This window comes from Arachis duranensis, chromosome 2, assembly GCF_000817695.3.
Source record: "Arachis duranensis cultivar V14167 chromosome 2, aradu.V14167.gnm2.J7QH, whole genome shotgun sequence".
Taxonomy (NCBI): domain Eukaryota; kingdom Viridiplantae; phylum Streptophyta; class Magnoliopsida; order Fabales; family Fabaceae; genus Arachis; species Arachis duranensis.
In genome coordinates this window covers 50,336,072-50,354,900 of record NC_029773.3, presented here as the reverse complement: position 1 = coordinate 50,354,900, position 18,829 = coordinate 50,336,072, and the positions used below count along the sequence as shown (strand labels likewise).

Sequence of the window (18,829 nt, the reverse complement as noted above, 5' to 3'; positions counted from 1 at the left end):
GCTTTTGAGATGAATCTCTGCATCTCCCATGACTCAGAGTTGGAAGCAACTGCCTTCCCTTTCCTCTTCCTAGAGGTTTCTCTGGCCTTAGGTGCCATTAATGGTTATGGAAAAACAAAAAAGAGCTTTTTTCCATACCAAACTTAAAAGGTTTTCTCGTCCTCGAGCAAAAGAAGAAAGAAATGATTAGAGGAAGAAAAGATGGAGGAAATCGAGGGTGTGAATGGTTCAGCCAAGGGGGGTTTTAGGTGGTTATGATGTGTGAAAATGAAGGAGTGATGAGGGGCTTGTATAGGAGTGGAGTGGAGAGGGAATTCTTGTAATAGGGGTTGGGTTTGGGAGGGAGATGGTTTGAATTTGAATGGGTGGGGGTAGGTGGGTTGTATGATGGTTTTGGAGGAGAAATAGAGGTGATTGGTGGAGGTTATTTTGGGGAAGAGTGTTATGGAAAGGTGTGAAAATGAGAGAAAAAGAGTTGGGGTAGGTGGGGATCCTGTGGGGTTCACAGATCCTGGGGTGTCAAAGAATTCTGGTCCCTTCATTTTTCTGGCATTTAAATGCCCTCTGTGTGCCATTTCTGGCGTTTAACGTCAGCTCTACTGCCTTTCCTGGCGTTAAACGCCAGGCTGATGCCCCTTTCTGGCGTTTAACACCAGCCAGACACCCTTTTCTGGCGTTAAACACCAATCTGTCTGCCAATTCTGGTGTTTAACGCCCAGAATGCTGCCAGACTGGGCGTTAAACACCCATTCTGCTATCCTTACTGGCGTTTAAACACCAATAAGCCTGTCCTCCAGGGTGTGTTATTTTTGATGCTATTTTTATTCTACTTTAATTCTGCAGCTGTTTTTATGACTCCACATAGTCATCAACCTAAAGAAAACATAAACTAACAATGGAAAATGAAATGAAAAAGTAATTAACGTAGATAAATAAGATTGGGTTACCTCCCAATAAGTGCTTCTTTAATGTCAATAGCTTGACAGTAAGCTCTTACAGAGCTTCATAGTTACTCAGAGTATGATCGTGGCCTCCCAATACCAAACTTAGAGTTTGAATGTGGGGGCTCTACTTGACTCTGTATGGAGAGAATTGGATGAAGCTTTTCATGATTCTTCTCCATGTTTACAGAAGAAGATCCTTGAGCCTTAAACACAAGGTAGTCCTCATTCAATTGAAGGACTAACTCTCCTCTGCCCACATCAATCACAGCCCTTGTTGTGGCTAGGAAGGGTCTTCCAAAGATGATGGATTCATCCTCATCCTTCCCAGTGCTAGGATTATGAAGTCAGCAGGGATGTAAAGGCCTTCAACCTTCACTATGACATCATCTACAAGTCCATAAACCTGTTTCATTGATTTGTCTGCCATTTCTAGTAAGATTCTTGCAGCTTGTACCTCAAAGGTCCCTAGTTTCTCCATTACAGAGAGTGGCATGAGGTTTATACCTGACTCCAGGTCACACAGAGCCTTCTCAAAAGTCATGGTGCCTATGGTACAAGGTATTAATAACCTTTTAGAATCTGGTTTCTTCTAAGGTAATTTCTGCTGCACTAAAAGCATTCGGTTCATTGATGAGCAATGGAGGTTCATCCTCCCAAGTCTCATTACTAAATAACTTGGCATTCAGCTTCATGATTGCTCCTAGATACTAAGCAACTTGCTCTTCAGCAATATCTTCATCCTCTTCAGAGGAAGAATACTCATCAGAGCTCATGAATGGCAACAATAAGTTCAGCGGAATCTCTATGGTCTCTGTATGAGCCTCAGATTCCATTGGTTCCTCATTAGGGAATTCCTTAGTGGTCAGTGGACGTCCATTGAGGTATTCCTCACTAGAAATCACTGCCTCTTCCTCCTCTATAGGTTCAGCCACTTTGGATATATTGATGGCCTTGCACTCTCTCTTTGGATTCTTTTCTGTATTGCTTGGGAGAGTATTATGAGGGATTTCAGTAACACTTTTACTCAGCTAACCCACTTGTGCCTCCAAATTTCTGATGGAGGACCTTGTTTCAGTCATGAAACCGATAGTGGACTTAGATAGATCAGAGACTATGGTTGCTAAATCAGAGAGGCTCTGCTTAGAATTCTCTGTCTGTTGCTGAGAAGATGATGGAAAAGGCTTGCTATTGCCAAACCTATTTTTCCCACCATTATTATTATTGAAGTCTTGTTGAGGCTTCTGTTGATCCTTCCATGAGAAATTTGGATGATTTCTCCATGAAGGATTATAGGTATTTCCATAGGATTCTCCCATGTAATTCACCTCTTCTATTGCAGGATTCTCAGGGTCATAAGCTTCTCCTTCAGATGAGGCTTGTTTAGTACTGCTGGATGCAGCTTATAATCCAATTAGATTCTGAGAAATCATGTTGACTTGCTAAGTCAATATTTTGTTCTGAGCCAATATGGCATTCAGAGTATCAATCTCAAGAACTCATTTCTTCTGAGTCATCCTATTATTCACAGGATTTCTTTCAGAAGTGTACATAAACTGGTAATTTGCAACCATCTCAATGAGTTCCTGGGCTTCTGCAGGGGTTTTCTTCAGATGAAGAGATCCACCAGCAGAGTGATCTAATGACATCTTGGACAATTCATATAGACCATCATAGAATATACCTAAGATGTTCCATTCTGAAAGCATGTTAGAAGGACACCTTCTGATCAATTACTTGTATCTTTCCCAAGCTTCATAGAAGGATTCACCTTCCTTCTGTCTGAAGGTTTGGACTTCCACTCTAAGCTTGCTCATCTTTTGAGGTGGAAAGAATTTGGCCAAGAAAGCATTGACCAACTCTTCCCAAGAGTTTAGGCCTTCTCTAGGTTGTGAGTCCATCCATATCCAAGCTCTGTCTCTTATAGCAAAGGAGAAAAGCATAAGTCTGTAGACTTCGAGATCAACCTCATTGGTCTTAACAGTGTCACAGATTTGTAAGAATTTCACTAAGAACTATGAGGACCTTCCAATGGAAGTCCATGAAACTTGCAATTCTGCTGCATTAGAGAAACTAATTGAGGCTTAAGCTCAAAGTTGTTTGCTCCAATTGCAGGAATTGAGATGCTTCTTCCATAGAAGTTAGAAGTTGGTGCAGTAAAGTCACCAAGCATCTTCCTTGCATCTCCACCATTGTTCTCAGGTTCAGCTACCATGTCTGCCTCTTTTTTGAAATTTACTGTAAGGTCCTCTCCAGAGTGTTGTGCTTTAGCTTCTCTTAGCTTCCTCTTCAGAGTCCTTTCAAGCTCAGGATCAGCTTCAACAAGAATGTCTTTATCCCTGTTCCAGCTCATATGAAAAAGAAGAGAACAAAGAGAGTAGTGGAATCCTCTATGTCAAAGTATAGAGATTCCTTTATGTGTCAGAGGAAAAGAAGAATAGAAAAATGAGGTAGAGAGAGAATAAGAAGAATTTGAACATAGAGAGAGGGAGAGGGTTCGAATTATTAGATGAGTAGAAGAGAAATGTTAGTAAATAAATAAAATAAATAGAAAGAGATGAGAGAGAGAGTATTCGAATTTTAAGAAGAGGCAAAAGAAAAATATTTTTATTTTTATTTAATTAATTAATTTAGTTTCGAAATTTTGAAAAAAATACACAAAAATTAAAAACTAAAACAATTAGTTAATTAAAAAGTTTTTGAAAAGGTGGTTAGTAATTTTCGAAAATTAGAAGTGGAAAAGTAGTTAGATGGTTTTGAAAAAGATAAGAAATAGTAAACTTTTTTTAAAAAAAATTAAAACAAATAAGTCAAGTAGTTAGTTGAAAAAGATTTGAAAATAAATTTTGAAAAGATAAGAAGTTAGAAAAAGATTTTGAAATTGAAATTTTAAAAAGATATGATTGAAATTTATTTTGAAAAAGAATTGAAAAAGAAATTAAAAGATTTGATTTTTAAAATTAAAGTTGATGACTTGACTAACAAGAAATTTAAAAGATATGATTCTAGAATTCAAAGATTGAACCTTTCTTAACAAGAAAGTGACAAACTTGAAATTTTTGAATCAAAACATTAATTGTTAGCAAGGATTTTCGAAAATATGAAATAAAATTAAGAAAAAGATTTTTGAAAAATTAGTTTTAAAATTTTCGAAAACATTAAAAGAAAAATGAAAAAGATTTTGAAAAATTTTAAGAATGAAATTCGAAAATCATAAAAAAATGAAAAAGAATTGATTTTGAAAAAGATTTGAAAAGATAAAGTATTTAAATTGAAATTTTGATTTGACTAACAAGAAACAACTAAATTTTAAAATTTTTGACCAAGTCAACTCAAAATTTCGAAAATTATGAGAAGAATAAGGAAAAGATATTTTTTTTACTTTTGAAATTTTTAATGAGGAAAGAGAAAAACAACAAAATGAAGCAAAACATAAAAATTTAAGATCAAAACAAATAATGCATGCAAGAACACTTTGAATGTCAAGATGAACATCAAGAACACTTTGAAGATCATGATGAACATCAAGAGCATATTTTTGAACATTTTTAAGAAAAGAAAGACATGCAAGACACCAAACTTAAAAACATTTGTACTAGGGACACTAACAATTCGAAAATGCACAAGAAAAACAAGAAAAGACACAAAACAAGAAAAGTTAAAGATCAAACAAGAAAAATCATCAAGAACAACTTGAAGATCAAAGAAGAACACAATGCATGAATTTTTGAAAATCTAAGAAAAATTAAAAACATGCAGTTGACACCAAACTTAAAATTTGACACTAGACTCAAACAAGAAACACAAATTTTTTTTGGTTTTATGATTTTATTAAATTTTTTTTGTATTAAATTTTTTAAGAAAAAAAGACTTTTTGAAAAGAAAATAAAGGCTGAAACAAGAAAGCAGGTTACCTAATCTAAGCAACAAGATGAACCGTCAGTTGTCCAAACTCGAACAATCTCCGGCAACGGCGCCAAAAACGTGCTGCACGAAATTGTGATCACACTTTTCACAACTCCGCACAACTAACCAGCAAGTGCACTGGGTCGTCCAAGTAATACCTTACGTGAGTAAGGGTCGATCCCACGGAGATTGTCGGCTTGAAGCAAGCTATGGTCATCTTGTAAATCTCAGTCAGGCGGATTCAAATGGTTATAAGGTTTTGATAATTAACAGATAAATAAAACATAAAATAAAATAGAGATACTTATGTAATTCATTGGTGGAAATTTCAGATAAGCGTTTGGAGATGCTTTGTTGCTTCTAAACCTCTGATTCCCTATTGCTTCCATCCAATCATGCGCAGTCCCTTCCATGGCAAGCTGTAAGTTGGTGGATCACTGTCGTCAATGGCTACCATCCGTCCTCTTAGTGAAAATGGTCTGGCTACGGTTCTCACCGCAGGGCTAATCATCTGTCGGTTCTCACTTGTGTCGGAATAAGATCCATTGATCCTTTTGCGCACTGTCACTGTGCCCGACAGTTGCGAGTTTGAAGCTCGTCACAGTCATCCCCTCCCAGATCCTACTCGAAATACTACAGACAAGGTGTAGACTTTTTGCATCTCAGGAATACTGCCAATTGTTTCTAGCCTATACCACGAAAGTTCTAATCTCACTGATTTGAATGCTCTGTTGTCAGGAGATGCTATTCAAACACATGGATCAGAGACCCAAGAGAATATACTCTAGCTGGCGTCCAATGACTACGTTGAACATCATGTAGATCGCTTGTGGTTGTCAGGCACGCGGATCTTGGCTAAGCGAGTATTTAAAATAGTGGGTGATTGTCACGGGTAACCCCTTCAGTCTGACTTAACTGAATTAAGTACGAGAGTATATCTTGGAGAAGAAGTAGGCGTGAATTGAAAGAAAAACAATAGTACTTGCATTAATTCATGAGGAACAGCAGAGCTCCTCACCTTAATCTATGAGGTGTAGAAACTCCACCGTTGAAAATACATAAGAACAAAATGGTCTAGGCATGGCCGAATGGCCAGCCTCCAAAAAGGGTTCGAAGAACTCCCAAAAGGTCAAAGACACGAATACAATAGTAAAAAGTGCTATTTATACTAAACTAGTAAACTAGGTTTACAGGAAATGAGTAGATAGTGCAGAAATCCACTCTCGGGGCCCACTTGGTATGTGTTTGGGCTGAGCCTTGAAGCTTTCACGTGCATAGGCCATTCTTGGAGTTTAACTCCAGCTTTGGTGCCAGTTCCGGCGTTTTACGCCAGAAAAAGGTCTCTAGTGGGCGTTTGGACGTTAGTTTGGGCCATCAAATCTCGGGCAAAGTATGGATTATTATACATTGCTGGAAAGCCCAAGATGTCTACTTTCCAACGCAATTAAGAGCGCGCCAATTTGGCTTCTTTAGCTCCAGAAAATCCACTTCGAGTGCAGGAAGGTCAGAATCCAACAACATCTGCAGTCCTTTCTCAGCCTCTGAATCAGATTTTTGCTCAGGTCCCACAATTTCAGCCAGAAAATACCTGAAATCATAAAAAAACACACAAACTCATAGTAAAGTCTAGAAATGTAAATTTTGCATAAAAACTAATAAAAATATACTAAAAAGTAACTAAAACATACTAAAAACCACCTAAAAACAATTCCAAAAAGCGTATAAATTATCCGCTCATCACCAGCCTTCCTCTCTTTCTTGGGCGTTGAATGCCCAGCTTTCCCCTTGTCTGGCATTCAACGCCAGCAAGGGGTTATCCCCATTCCCCAGGGTGTTTTGTGTTCAATTTTGATCATCTCTGTTTCTACTCTAAGGACTACACATGATCTCAAACATTAAAAAGCAAAAGGAAACTCTGAAAATTAACAAGAAATGAACTGAAAATGAATCTGAATGAGAATAAATAAAAGGACTAAAATAGTAATACAATACTTATGGTTATGTTGCCTCCCAACAAGTGCTTCTTTACCGTCGTTAGCTTGACCTTACTGTTGTCATGTTAGCAACAGTGTAGAGCTCTCTTACTCCAGATTGTCCTCTAGATAATGCTTGACTCTCTGTCCATTTCTCCTTCTTCCTTCTCTTTCTTTTCCCCTTGCTCCTTCCCCTTTTCACAAAACCACTGGTGCCAGCACCAATTTCTGCCGACACCGCCTCACTTGGCCGACCATCACTGCCATGGCTACACCCTTGCCTTAATTTCATGTTGTTAATTAATTAGTTTTCATTAGTTAGATTAGTTAAATTTTATGCTTTAGTTGATTTAGGTGGTTAGGTAGGTTGAACATGTAAGGTTTTAGGTTTGTTTATTTTTCAGCTAAGTGTGTTTGGTTTGGATTATTCTGTGTTTATTGGTATCATGATGGTTTTACCGTTTTCTTGATTGAATTGTGAATTTGTTGATTCACTCAATTGCATTTGTTTGTTTGATTCCGATGAATTGATAACTAATTCGATGTTAGGTTCATATGGGAAATATTGTTTGATTGAGTGAAATGTTATATTCTTGTGTGATTGCTGTTGAATTTTTGTGCAACTATTCAAAATGTGTTGAGCTCATTTAGATTTACTATTTATTACTGATTGTTGACATTTTCTGGTATTTTGTTTCACTGAGTTGCATGTCTGTTAATTAGTAATGCAAGGTATTCTTGACGAATTTCTATGTCAATAAGGCCTAACATTCCAATGATTTTCGAGGAAACTTTGCCTCAAATGCAGTAAGGCACTTTACTACCACTTTTGGTTAATACCTTATAGTTATTTGCTTGTTTTCATTTTGATTTATTCATATGCATTGAATGGCTTGAATTGATTTTAAAATTGACCAAAATTTGGATGTTTTTCATGATTGAAGTTTCTTCTACCTATATTCACAAGGTTAAAGTATTTTAGCCTATGTAACTAGTTTCATTCAATTTCATCATGCTTAACTGATTTAAGTTACATGGAGCATGAATTTTTCGTTTCTTATTTCAATCTTGTGAATTTAGTATTGGAAGGCATTTTGATGTTTGAAGTGATATGCTTACTTCGTTCAACATTATTCTTGATTATTTCATCACCACTTGATATGCTTATCCTTTAATGTTGTGCTCAACCTTAATTATTGAATATGTTCTCTACACGTACCTTTAAATCACTCATTTTATCATAAACACATATGGTGTGAAGTTGAATGTGTCCTTTCTTGTTTTACACCCTTTGAAAACTTTTCTACGCTAAGGACCTTGCTTGCTATCTACATAACATTTGACTTTTGTTTCTCACTAATAATTTTCTTTCTCAGCTAACTCTCTTTTCTTTTTCTTCGTGCATATCAACAATGTTTTCTTACCTTCTTTTTGATAAACAGGAAAGTTAACTAATTTCGCTTGATTTTGATTGATTGGAATGAAATTTTTGTTTACCATTGTTTTGACTTTCACATATAATTCCAATCAATTATACTTTCTCAGTTCACTTCACCATTATGCTGTTATTTTCCTTAGTTCCTTACTTTTTGCATGCATGTTATATCATTTTGCTTCATGTGTCTTTAGAATACATTTCATATACCTATTTTTTTACCCTTTTTAGGATGACTGACAGGAAAGGAAAAGGTAAAGCAAAGACCACTAGTTCAAGTAAGAGGAAAAGGACTCAATAGACAGCTGAAATAGTGGATGAGGCACTCTCTGAGAGACAGATCAGTGAGAGAGACAGAGTTAATTAGAGCACACCTCCCACTGATCCGTATAAGTTCACTAACCTTTACTCGGAGCTGATGTTCCCAGCTTTTTAGAGTTGGAACCTACACGTGGAAAGGAAACTTCAGATCCCCACAAAGTTGCAAAAGTTTACTGAGGATAGAATTGAACAGCGGGGATGGATGTTCCTAGATAGGGAACTTGTGACTATGACTGCGTCGTGGGTCCGTGAATTTTATGCAAATTACTACACGGGGGCCCTTGATGCAGTTCACGTACGGGGCATGAAGATCTCAGTTACTTAGGAGGTGATAGAGCATACCCTCCAATTTTTGCCTAGACCAATGGAAAAGATGCTTTTAAAGAGGTAGAGGGTGAGAGGAAGATGATGACGTTTGACTGGGATTAGGTGATGGCAGTTATTGCTAGACCAGGGAGTTCATGGATCTATGGAGCAGACAAGATGGCTCCCAGGGCTATCTCAGTCCACGTTTTGACCATTGAGGCTCAGATTTGGTAGCAGATCTTTGCCAAATACATGATGCCAAGCACCCACGAGACCAACATTATTGCTTACATGGCGGTCTTGATTTGGTGTGTCTTGGAAGGTAAGCAGCTGTACCTTCTAAGGCTCATCAGAAAGCATATGAGGTGGTCTCACCACATTGGCAACCTGGCCTATATCATATCATATGTTATTTTTCAGATGCAGGTCGTAACACACCTCGGTGAGTTTGTGGGATGGTGACAGATGCGGAGGATCGTTTTTATCCTTGTATTTTGTTCATTTTGATGTAGTATCTCTCACTTTTGTATTTTCTATCTTGTTGACTAAGAGGCTTACTTTAAGAGTTAGGAGGTTGCTATTTTATTTCAAAAATAAACTCTGTTGTATTCTGTGAGCTAGCTAGCCTAAACTCCGCAGGCTTTGTCTTGTATCTCTGTTTTTTAGCTTATTTCTTCATTGAGCTTCTAGTATTATTACTTCCTTCCATATATATTGTTGTATAAGCTTAGAACTGTCGTGACACTCCATTATCCTTTGTTTTACGGCAAGAGATAAGGCTTAGGGTGACAGGGTGTTACAAGTTTTCTACGTCATGCTGGATTTTATTGAAACTGATTTTGATGAGTGAAAGCTAATCAAACCATAATTAATATTTAAGAATTATGTGGCTCAAAACTATGTACTAGGCTCAATCTCTTTATCATAATAGATTGTTTAGGGAATTGAAAGTTTGTTAAGACTCAGAGAAATTGAATTTTTAAGAAATTGAGATTTGATTAAATATGGTTTGCCATAGAAACATCTTTACATGATCAAGATAGGGAGTGAGAAGCATTTGTTCTGAAGTTTCAACATCTCTGAAACCTTAACGTTCTAATCTCATTACTTTTTCTACTCAATTACTGCTTCCTTTATTGACATTGCTATTTTTTTATTCAAAGTATTTCAACTCAAGATTTTTATTGTCTGATGATGAGTAGATATTTTATACGCTTTTTGCCATCATTTTCATATAGTTTTTAGTATGTTTTTTAACTTTTATTAAGTTTTCAAAGGTTTTAGTGAAAAATTCACATTTTTTTATTCTAATTTTAGTTTGTGTGTTTTTATGCAATTTTAGGTATTTTTTTGGTTAAAATTGAGGAGTTGGAGCAAAAGTCTTATTCAAAGGCAGAGAAAGCACTGCAGATGTTGTCAGGATCCGACCTCCTTGCGCTTGAAAGAGCTTTTCGGGAGCTACAAACATCCAAATGGAGTGATCGGAATGGTTATGGAAAGCTAACATCCAGGGCTTTCCATCAATGTATAATAGTCCATACTTTGCTTCAGAATTGGATGCCCAAAGCTGGCGTTCAACGCCAGCTTCCAACTATATTCTGGCGTCCAACGCCCAAAGGAGAAGGGACCATCATCCAACGCCCAAAAAGGACCCCCTAGCCAATGTTCAATGCCCTAGAGACCTCCAAGCACGTGGATCTCAATCAAGCTCAGCCCAAACACTCACCAGGTGGGCCCCGAAAGTTGATTTTAGCACTAAAACATTGTTTTACCCTTCTTAATGTAATCCTTAGTCATTAGTTTAGTATTTATTTGAGAACTTTTACACTTTTCAAAAATCTTTTTGACACTTTACACGTTTATGATTGTATTTTCTATCAGTATGAGTTTCTAAACCTCCTAGGTTTAGGGGAGGAGCTCTGCTGAGTTTTATGGATTAATAAACTACTACTGTTCTATCTTAATACGTGTTTGATTCTCTATTCTAAGATGTATATTCGTTCTTCATCATTATGAATGCGTTAAACCAGCACAAAGTTATCTCATTCTACATGGGTTTAGAGTAAGTTCTTCATCGGACAATGATGAACCACTAGCTTGATTATACATCTCCTAGACAGCTAATCTATGACTTCATTGGGGATTTCTCGAGACACCAGTTCAGTCGAGATACGGGGAGATTAGAGTCTTTGTGGTAAAGGCTAGAACCAACGGCACAATATTCCCTGATCCAGAAGATTTGACCTTGCCTGTGGCATTTTGAGTAGGATCACTAAGGAGAATGAACTACAGGAGCTTCATCCTCAATCAAACTGGATCCGCACTAACCTTGGGGTTCAGATCTGGAGGAGCATTGGCGATCTCTTAAGAAGGACATTTATCACATACAGCCTGCCATAGAAGAAATCATAAATAGTTGGAATAGACAGTAAGACCAGAATAATCCAGAAGAACAAAGCATCTCCAAGCCTTAACCATCTTCTTATCATTTTATTCACCATCAATTGAGTAACATTTTATTTATTTTACTTTTATGCGTTTTAAACAAACAAAAAACTTTTCTATCCGCCTGACTAAGATCTACAAGATAACCATAGCTTGCTTCAAATCACAATCCTCGTGGGATCGGCCCTGAGTCACTCAGGTATTACTTGGACGACCCTGTGCACTTACTTGTTCGAGTTTGGACAACTAACGGATTATCTTGTTGCTTATATTAGGTATTGTCTTTAATTTTTGTTTGAGTCTTTTATTTTCTTCTTTTTTTGAAAAATCAAAAAAAAATTCAAAAACTTTTTCTTTTCTTCAATCTTTATCTTTTGTTTGAGTCTTTGTTCTTGTTCTTCTTTGAGTCTTTTTTCTAAAAATTTTCAAAAATAGTGTCTTTTGTTTGAATATTTTGTCAATCTTTAAGTTTGGTGTCTTCTTGTGTCTTTTCTTTTAAAATTTTCAAAATTGGTGTCTTTGGTTTTCAAAATTTTTAAGTTTGGTGTCCTTTGCATGTTCTTTATTTTCTCTGAATTCTTTAAGTTTTGTTCTTGGTGTTCTTCTTGATCTTCAAAGAGTTCTTATTTTTCTTCTTGTTTTGATTTTAAAATTTTTAAGTTTGGTGTCTCTTTGTGTTTTTCTTTGCAATTTTTGAATTCTAGGTGTCTTAGACAAAAAAATTTTAAATTTTGTGTCTTTTTGTTGTTTTTCTCTTTTCTCATTAAATTCAAAAATAAAAAAATTAATATATTTTCTTATCTTGCGTTAATTTTCGAAAATCAACAAAAAAAATTTCAAATTTTAATTTCAAAATCCTTATCTTATATTATCTTAGTTTTAAATTTCAAATTCAAATCTTTTCCAAAAATCATATCTTTTTCAAATTACTATCTTATCTTTTTATCTTTCTTTAAAATTCAAAAATCTTATCTTTTTCTCAAATTCAAATTTTAAAATTTAAAATTTAAATTTTCAAATTTTAAAATCAAATCTTTTTCAAAAATCAAATTTCAAATCTTATCTTTCAAATTTTAAATCAAATCTTTTCCAAATCTTTTCAATTTCTTATCTTATCTTTTCTAATTTTAAATTTTAAATTCAAATCTTTTCCAATCTTCTATTTTATCTTGTTTTCAAATATTTCTTAATTAGTTAGTTGTTTTTTCTTTCTTCTTTTTCAAAACTTCCTAACTAATTCTTCTCTCTTCTAATTTTTGAAAAGATCTTCTCTCATTCTCTCTCTTCTTTTTCAAAAATTCATTAATTAATTTTCAAATCTTTTTAGTTAATTAGTTTTACTTTCAAATTTAATAAATAAATAAAAATAAAAACAAAAATATTTTTTCTTTTTGCTTCTTAATTTTCGAATCCTTCTTCTCTTTTATTCGAATTCTTCTTCTCTCTTCTCTATCTTCATTCTTCTTTTCTTTCTCCTTCACATCTCATAGGGAAGTCCTCTGTTCTTGAACATAGAGCTCCCATTTTTCTTCTTTCTTATTTTCTTTTTCTTGATTATGAGCAGGAACAGAGATAAAGAACCTCTCTTTAATCCTGACCTTGAACCTGAGAGAACTCTAAGGAGGCATTTACAACAAGTTAAAGCACAACACTCCGGAAGAAACCTCTCAAAAAATTTCGAACAAGAAGCTTAAGGCATGGCAAACAATGCTAATAATGGAGGAAATGCAAGAAAGGTTCTTGGTGACTACACCATACCGACCTCTGATTTCTATGAAAGAAGTATCTCGTTACCTTCCATTAGAGCTAAAAACTTTGAGCTTAAGCCTCAGCTAGTCTCTCTTCTGCAACAGAATTGCAAGTTCCATGGACTTCCACTAGAAGATCCACACCAATTCCTGTCGGAATTCTTGCAAATATGTGAAATTGTTAAGACCAATGGAGTGGATCATGAAGTCTACAGACTTATGCTCTTTTTCAATGCTTTCTTGGCCAAATTCTTTCCTCCTCAAAAGATGAGCAAAATCAGAGTGGAAGTTCAAACCTTCAGACAAAGAGAAGGTGAATCCTTCTATGAAGCTTGGAAAAGATACAAGCAACTGATAAGGAGATGTCCTTTTGACATGCTCTCAGAATGGTCTATCCTAGGCATCTTCTATGATGGCTATTCTGATATGTCCAAAATATCATTGGACAGTTTTGCTGGTGGATCACTCAACTTGAGGAAAATGCCTGAAGAGGCAAGAGAACTGATTGAGATGGTTGCAAACAACCAATTCATGTACACCTATAAGAGAAACCCTGTGAATAATGGGGTCCCTCAAAAGAAAAGAGTTCTTGAAGTTGACACTCTGAATACCATATTAGCTCAGAACAAGATCTTGACCCAACAGGTCAATATGATCTCTCAGTATTTGATTGGAATACAAGCTGCATCTGGCAACACTCAAGAAGCTTCCTCTAAAGGAAAAGCTTATGATCCTGACCAACCCACCATGGAAGAGGTGAATTACATGGGAGAATCCTATGGAAACACCTACAATCCCTCATGGAGGAATCATCCTAACCTTTCAAGGAAGGATCAATAGAAGCCTCAGCAAGGCTTCAACACTAATCAAGGTGGAAGAACCCAGAATAGGTTTAACAATAGACCACCATTCCCATATTCTCAAGGGAATATGGAGACTCCTAAGCAAAGCCTTTCTGACTTAGTCATTCTAGTCTCTAACCTCTCTAAGACCACTCAAAGTTTCATGACTGAAACAAAGTCTTCCATTAGAAATTTGGAGGTACAAGTGGGTCAACTAAGTAAGAGAATCCCTGAGACTCCTCCTGACACTTTTCCTTGTAACACTGAGGTAAACCCATGAGAAGAGTGCAAGGCCATCACCATTGAGGATGAGGCCTAACCTAGAGGAACTTAGATGGCATTTAAGCCAGTGAGGAAGGCCTCCCTGGGCGTTCAACGCCTAAGCTGGCACAGAAGCTAGCATTGAACGCCATTGAGGAATACCTCACTGGGCTTTCAACGCCCAAATTTTCATGGAATCTGGCATTGAACGCTAGGAAGGAGGTCCTTCTTGGGCATTCAACGCCCAACTTTGCAAAGGAACTGGTGTTAAACGCCAGTGAAGGGATGCATGATGGGCGTTCAACGCCTAAAGAACCACCAGAACTGGCATTGAATGCCAGTAATGGCATCCCTACTGAGTGTTCAACACCCACTGAAGTCCCTATCCAAGAATTAAAGGAAGCCAAGGCTCATGTAGAGACCATAGAGGTTCTCTTGTATGCACTTCTGTAATGCATAAGTTTTGATGAATACTCATCCTCTGATGAGGATGAGGACACTAGGAAAGAGCAAATTGCTTGGTACCTAGGAGCTCTTATGAAGCTAAATACCAAGCTATTTGGCACAAAATCTTTGGAGGAAGAACCTCCAGTGCTTACTAAAGAACTCAATGCTTTGGTACAGCAGAAGCTACCTCAAAAGCTTTCGGATCTCGAACGCTTCCTATTTTCTTGCACCATAGGCACTATGACCTTTGAAAAGGCTCTATATGACCTAGGGTCAAGCATAAATCTTATGCCATTCTCTGTAATGGATAAGTTGGAAATCTTTGAGGTACAGGCTACAAATATCTTACTAGAGATGGCAGGCAAGTCAATGAAGAAATCATATGGCTTAGTATAGGATGTATTGGTAAAGGTTAATGACCTGTACATCTCTGCAAACTTCATAATCTTAGATACTGAGGAAGATGAGGATGAATCCATAATCCTTGGAAGACCTTTCCTAGCCACTGTTAATGCTATCATTGATGTAGCTAAGGGAGAACTGATTCTACAACTAGTTGAGGATCACATTTTATTCAAGATGCGTCACTCCAACTCTCCCTGTGAAAAAAGAGAGATAACTGTACAACATATAGTGTTCCAACCATCTCTTTCAGTGTAGAGCTTTACTAAGCCCCCAAACATCAATTCTAAGTTTGGTGTTGGGCAGCCATCAACAAGCACTGAGAATAAAGGTACTAAGAAGAAAGTGCCTAAAGGCTGGAGGGACAAGAAAGTCCCCACTAAAGGCCTCTCACTTGGCATGAGAGTTCTCTTCACCAAGAAGCCATTCATGCCACATACAATGAGTCGTTTCCTGTCTTTAGAGCATGTGGAGCTCATTCATGAGAAGACAGGAAGAAAGTTCATTGTAAGGGGCAAAATTTTGAGCCCATATCCATCTCTGTAAGGAGCTAACCGTCAAGCTAGTGACGTTAAAGAAACGCTTGTTGGGAGGCAACCCAAACATAGTTATTGTTTATGTTTTTCTTTGAATTTATTCTCTTTAAGTTATTTCTTGAGGTTCATGGTCATGTGCAGTAGTCAAAACAGAGACAAAAAGGTTCAGCAAAGAAAATAGAACACTCTGGATAGAGTGTCTTGTTGGTGTTGAACGCCAACCAGGGAGCACTGGATAGGCGTTCAATGCCCAAATTGGTAGTCTTGCTAGCGTTGAACGCCAGCCAGAGGCAGAGCCAAGGCGTTCAATGCCCCAAATGGCAGCAAAGCTAGCGTTGAATGCCACCCAAGAGCACAGTGCTAAACTTTCAACGCCTATGCAGAGGTCAGGGAATCTGAATTCTCTAGCCTCTCAAGACCAGTGGGTCCAACTAGGGGTGGGCATGGTTTGGATTTTTAAAAATCCAAACTGGATCCACTTCAAAACCAATTTTGTGGTTCATGAAACCAAACCGAAATTGCATGGAAGAGAGACACCCATTTTGAACCGGTTTGAAAAAAATCGGCTTTAGAATTTAAATCCAGTTTTGTTTACAAACCGGTTTAAATCCGATTTTTTAATATCCAAAACTAAAATTCGGTTTTTTTTTAAATCCAATTTTAAAACCAGATTTTTTGACCAAAAATCCAGTTTTAAAACTAGTTTTTAAAAATCCAATTTCCAAACCAGATTTTTTTAACAAAAAATCCACTTTTAAAACTAGTTTTTAGAAATTCAATTTTCAAACCACAATTTTTTTAAAAGTAAAATTAATACTAAAGTCATTTTAAAGTGTATAGGTTCATTACAACTAGAATTTGTTTCTTTATAAATCTAATGACAATAGCTAATCTATATAACGTTTAATCATTCTCAAAACATCACAAGGATACCACCAAAAACTCTCTCTAAAACAACAACCACAAAATATCAAAAGCTGCCAAGTTGCCAACAAAATCATCAAACAACCACAACCTTTAAGGAAAATATATATACAAATAACAAAATATACCTTTGTCATTTTGAGACAAATCTTTAAATGAAAGTATTAAACCAAATGTGAATACTAAGCATACTTAGTCAACATCAAGATTCTCAATTGATGCCGCCATAGAACAAGTACCATCATTAGAGAAAAATATATCTGCCAAGAGAATCAAATTAATTATCAAGTCTATATTCAACAACTTTTAATTGGTAACTAATACCTAAATTCTAAAATAGCAAGACGACAAAAACAAAAATAAAATGAGAAGAAATATAAAAAAATTCTATACCTTGATCAACTTGTTGAAGAACTTCACCATCATCATCTAAAGCAGAGAAAAAATCTTCCTTAAGCTAATCTCCTATTCAAACTACGGCCTCTACCATTCTAGGTGTTAAAAAACTACGATATGGATCGAGGACTCTTCCTCTAGTACTAAATGCAGACTTCGAAGCTACAGTAGGAACAGGTATAGCCAATACCTCACGAGCCGTATTTCCAAGAATTGGAAATCGGGTTGAGTTGACCTTCCACCAATTTAGGATATCGAACTTATAAGAGTATGGCTCGCATTCTTCTTGTAAATATCTATCTAGTTCAGATGTATTTGTTCTACGACCTATTGCTTGCAGAAAAAGCCCATGCCATGAATATTGGTATTAATGTTGTTGGCTTGAACATCTTACGTATCAGCTTCACTTGCTTTCTCAGAACTTTGGTATTGTTGATAAAGTAACTTTATGCACCTGGACAACTTTGACTTTAGTTTGCACCATTTTTCTTCTCCAAATAAGTAATCCAAGAAATAATTGACATACTCAATCTTTTGCATTGGATTAAGTACGATAACAATCAATAACAACATATTCATCGAATCAGGACTGCCCTAATACTTCTCATACTTAACCCTAATCCTTTCCGCCATTGACATAGTACTAAAATGAACAGAATCACAAGAATGACGAATAAATCATCCAATTGCAAATACTTCCTTCATATATATATATCACTGGTAACATATAAGGTACCAGAAATACGTATAGTGACATCACTGAACACTCGCAAAAATGGTACAATGGACTTAGAATACTCCCAGTCTTAATCAGAAGGAATACCTCTCCCTTTTCCTCCATTCATCTTTCCTATATAGGTATTATCTTTCAAATCAAGCAACTCAAATGCTTTGTGATGCTTTAAAGCTACCTCTAACATTTGATAAGTAGAGTTCCACCTAGTCTCAACATCCATGCAAGGCAAGCCTTTATATTGGATTTTTTCTAGTTCAACACACTTTTGAAACATACTAGCTCTAGATGGAGAAAATCTAACATATTTTTCTGCACTACGAATCCTCCAGACTAATTCATCAATCTCTTTCAGCCCTTCTTTTACAATTAAGTTTATAATATGTGAACAACACCTCATATGAATAAATTCACCATTTAAAATAATGCTATTCCAAGAACTTAATCGTTGCTTTAGATATTTAATTGCAACATTAGACGATGCATTATCAACTGTCACACTAAATACCCGAATCAAATTCCGATTATTTAAACAAGATTCCATTGTTGCTCCTATAACCTCTCCTGAATGACTTGTCACTTGACACTTAATAACTTGTCACTTGACAAAAATTAAGTATTTTTTTATGTAATTTTCAATCCAAATCAACAAAGTGTGCTATCAAACTCATATAAGTAAAATTTTGAATTGAAGTCCAAGTGTCAGTGGTTAGACATACTCTACCACAATTTGCCGAGATAAAATCTTACAACTTCATCTTCTCTTCAGCATAAAGAGCTCCAATGTCACGTGCTAACATAGTCCGTGAAGGAACTTTGAATCTTGCTTGTAGGGCATGCACAAATCTTTGGAATTTCGGGCTCTCAACGAAGCGAAATGGTAGCTCTTCCCCAATAAACATTTTCACAAGTGCCCTTCGAGCTTCCTCTTGGTCAAATTTGGAAGCACTGGGTGAATTTAAAATACCATGCTCATCTATAGTCGGTGTGGTTGTTGTTTTTCTTTTTTTGTTTGAATCATTATTAGGATTTTGCTTGCATCTTCTCAAAAGACCAGCCATTGAGCTGGTTCCGTTCCCATATTGTATTAAGCTACCACAATATTTGCATTTAGCCTTCTTCTCGGTAGCATTCTCTACATCAAAATGATCCCAAATAGCTGACCGATTTTTACGAACACCTTACGGTGGAGAAGATGGTTGAGTGATAGCAG

At 36.3% G+C, this 18,829-nt stretch overlaps 1 non-coding gene across 1 annotated transcript; it reads left to right on the top strand.

The window, feature by feature from the left end:
- The first annotated feature begins 2,644 nt into the window (after nt 1-2,644).
- LOC127745063 (small nucleolar RNA R71) lies at nt 2,645-2,752 on the top strand. Its single transcript, XR_008006253.1, has one exon. It is a non-coding gene; the product is annotated as a small nucleolar RNA R71 (small nucleolar RNA).
- The last annotated feature ends 16,077 nt before the right edge of the window (nt 2,753-18,829 follow it).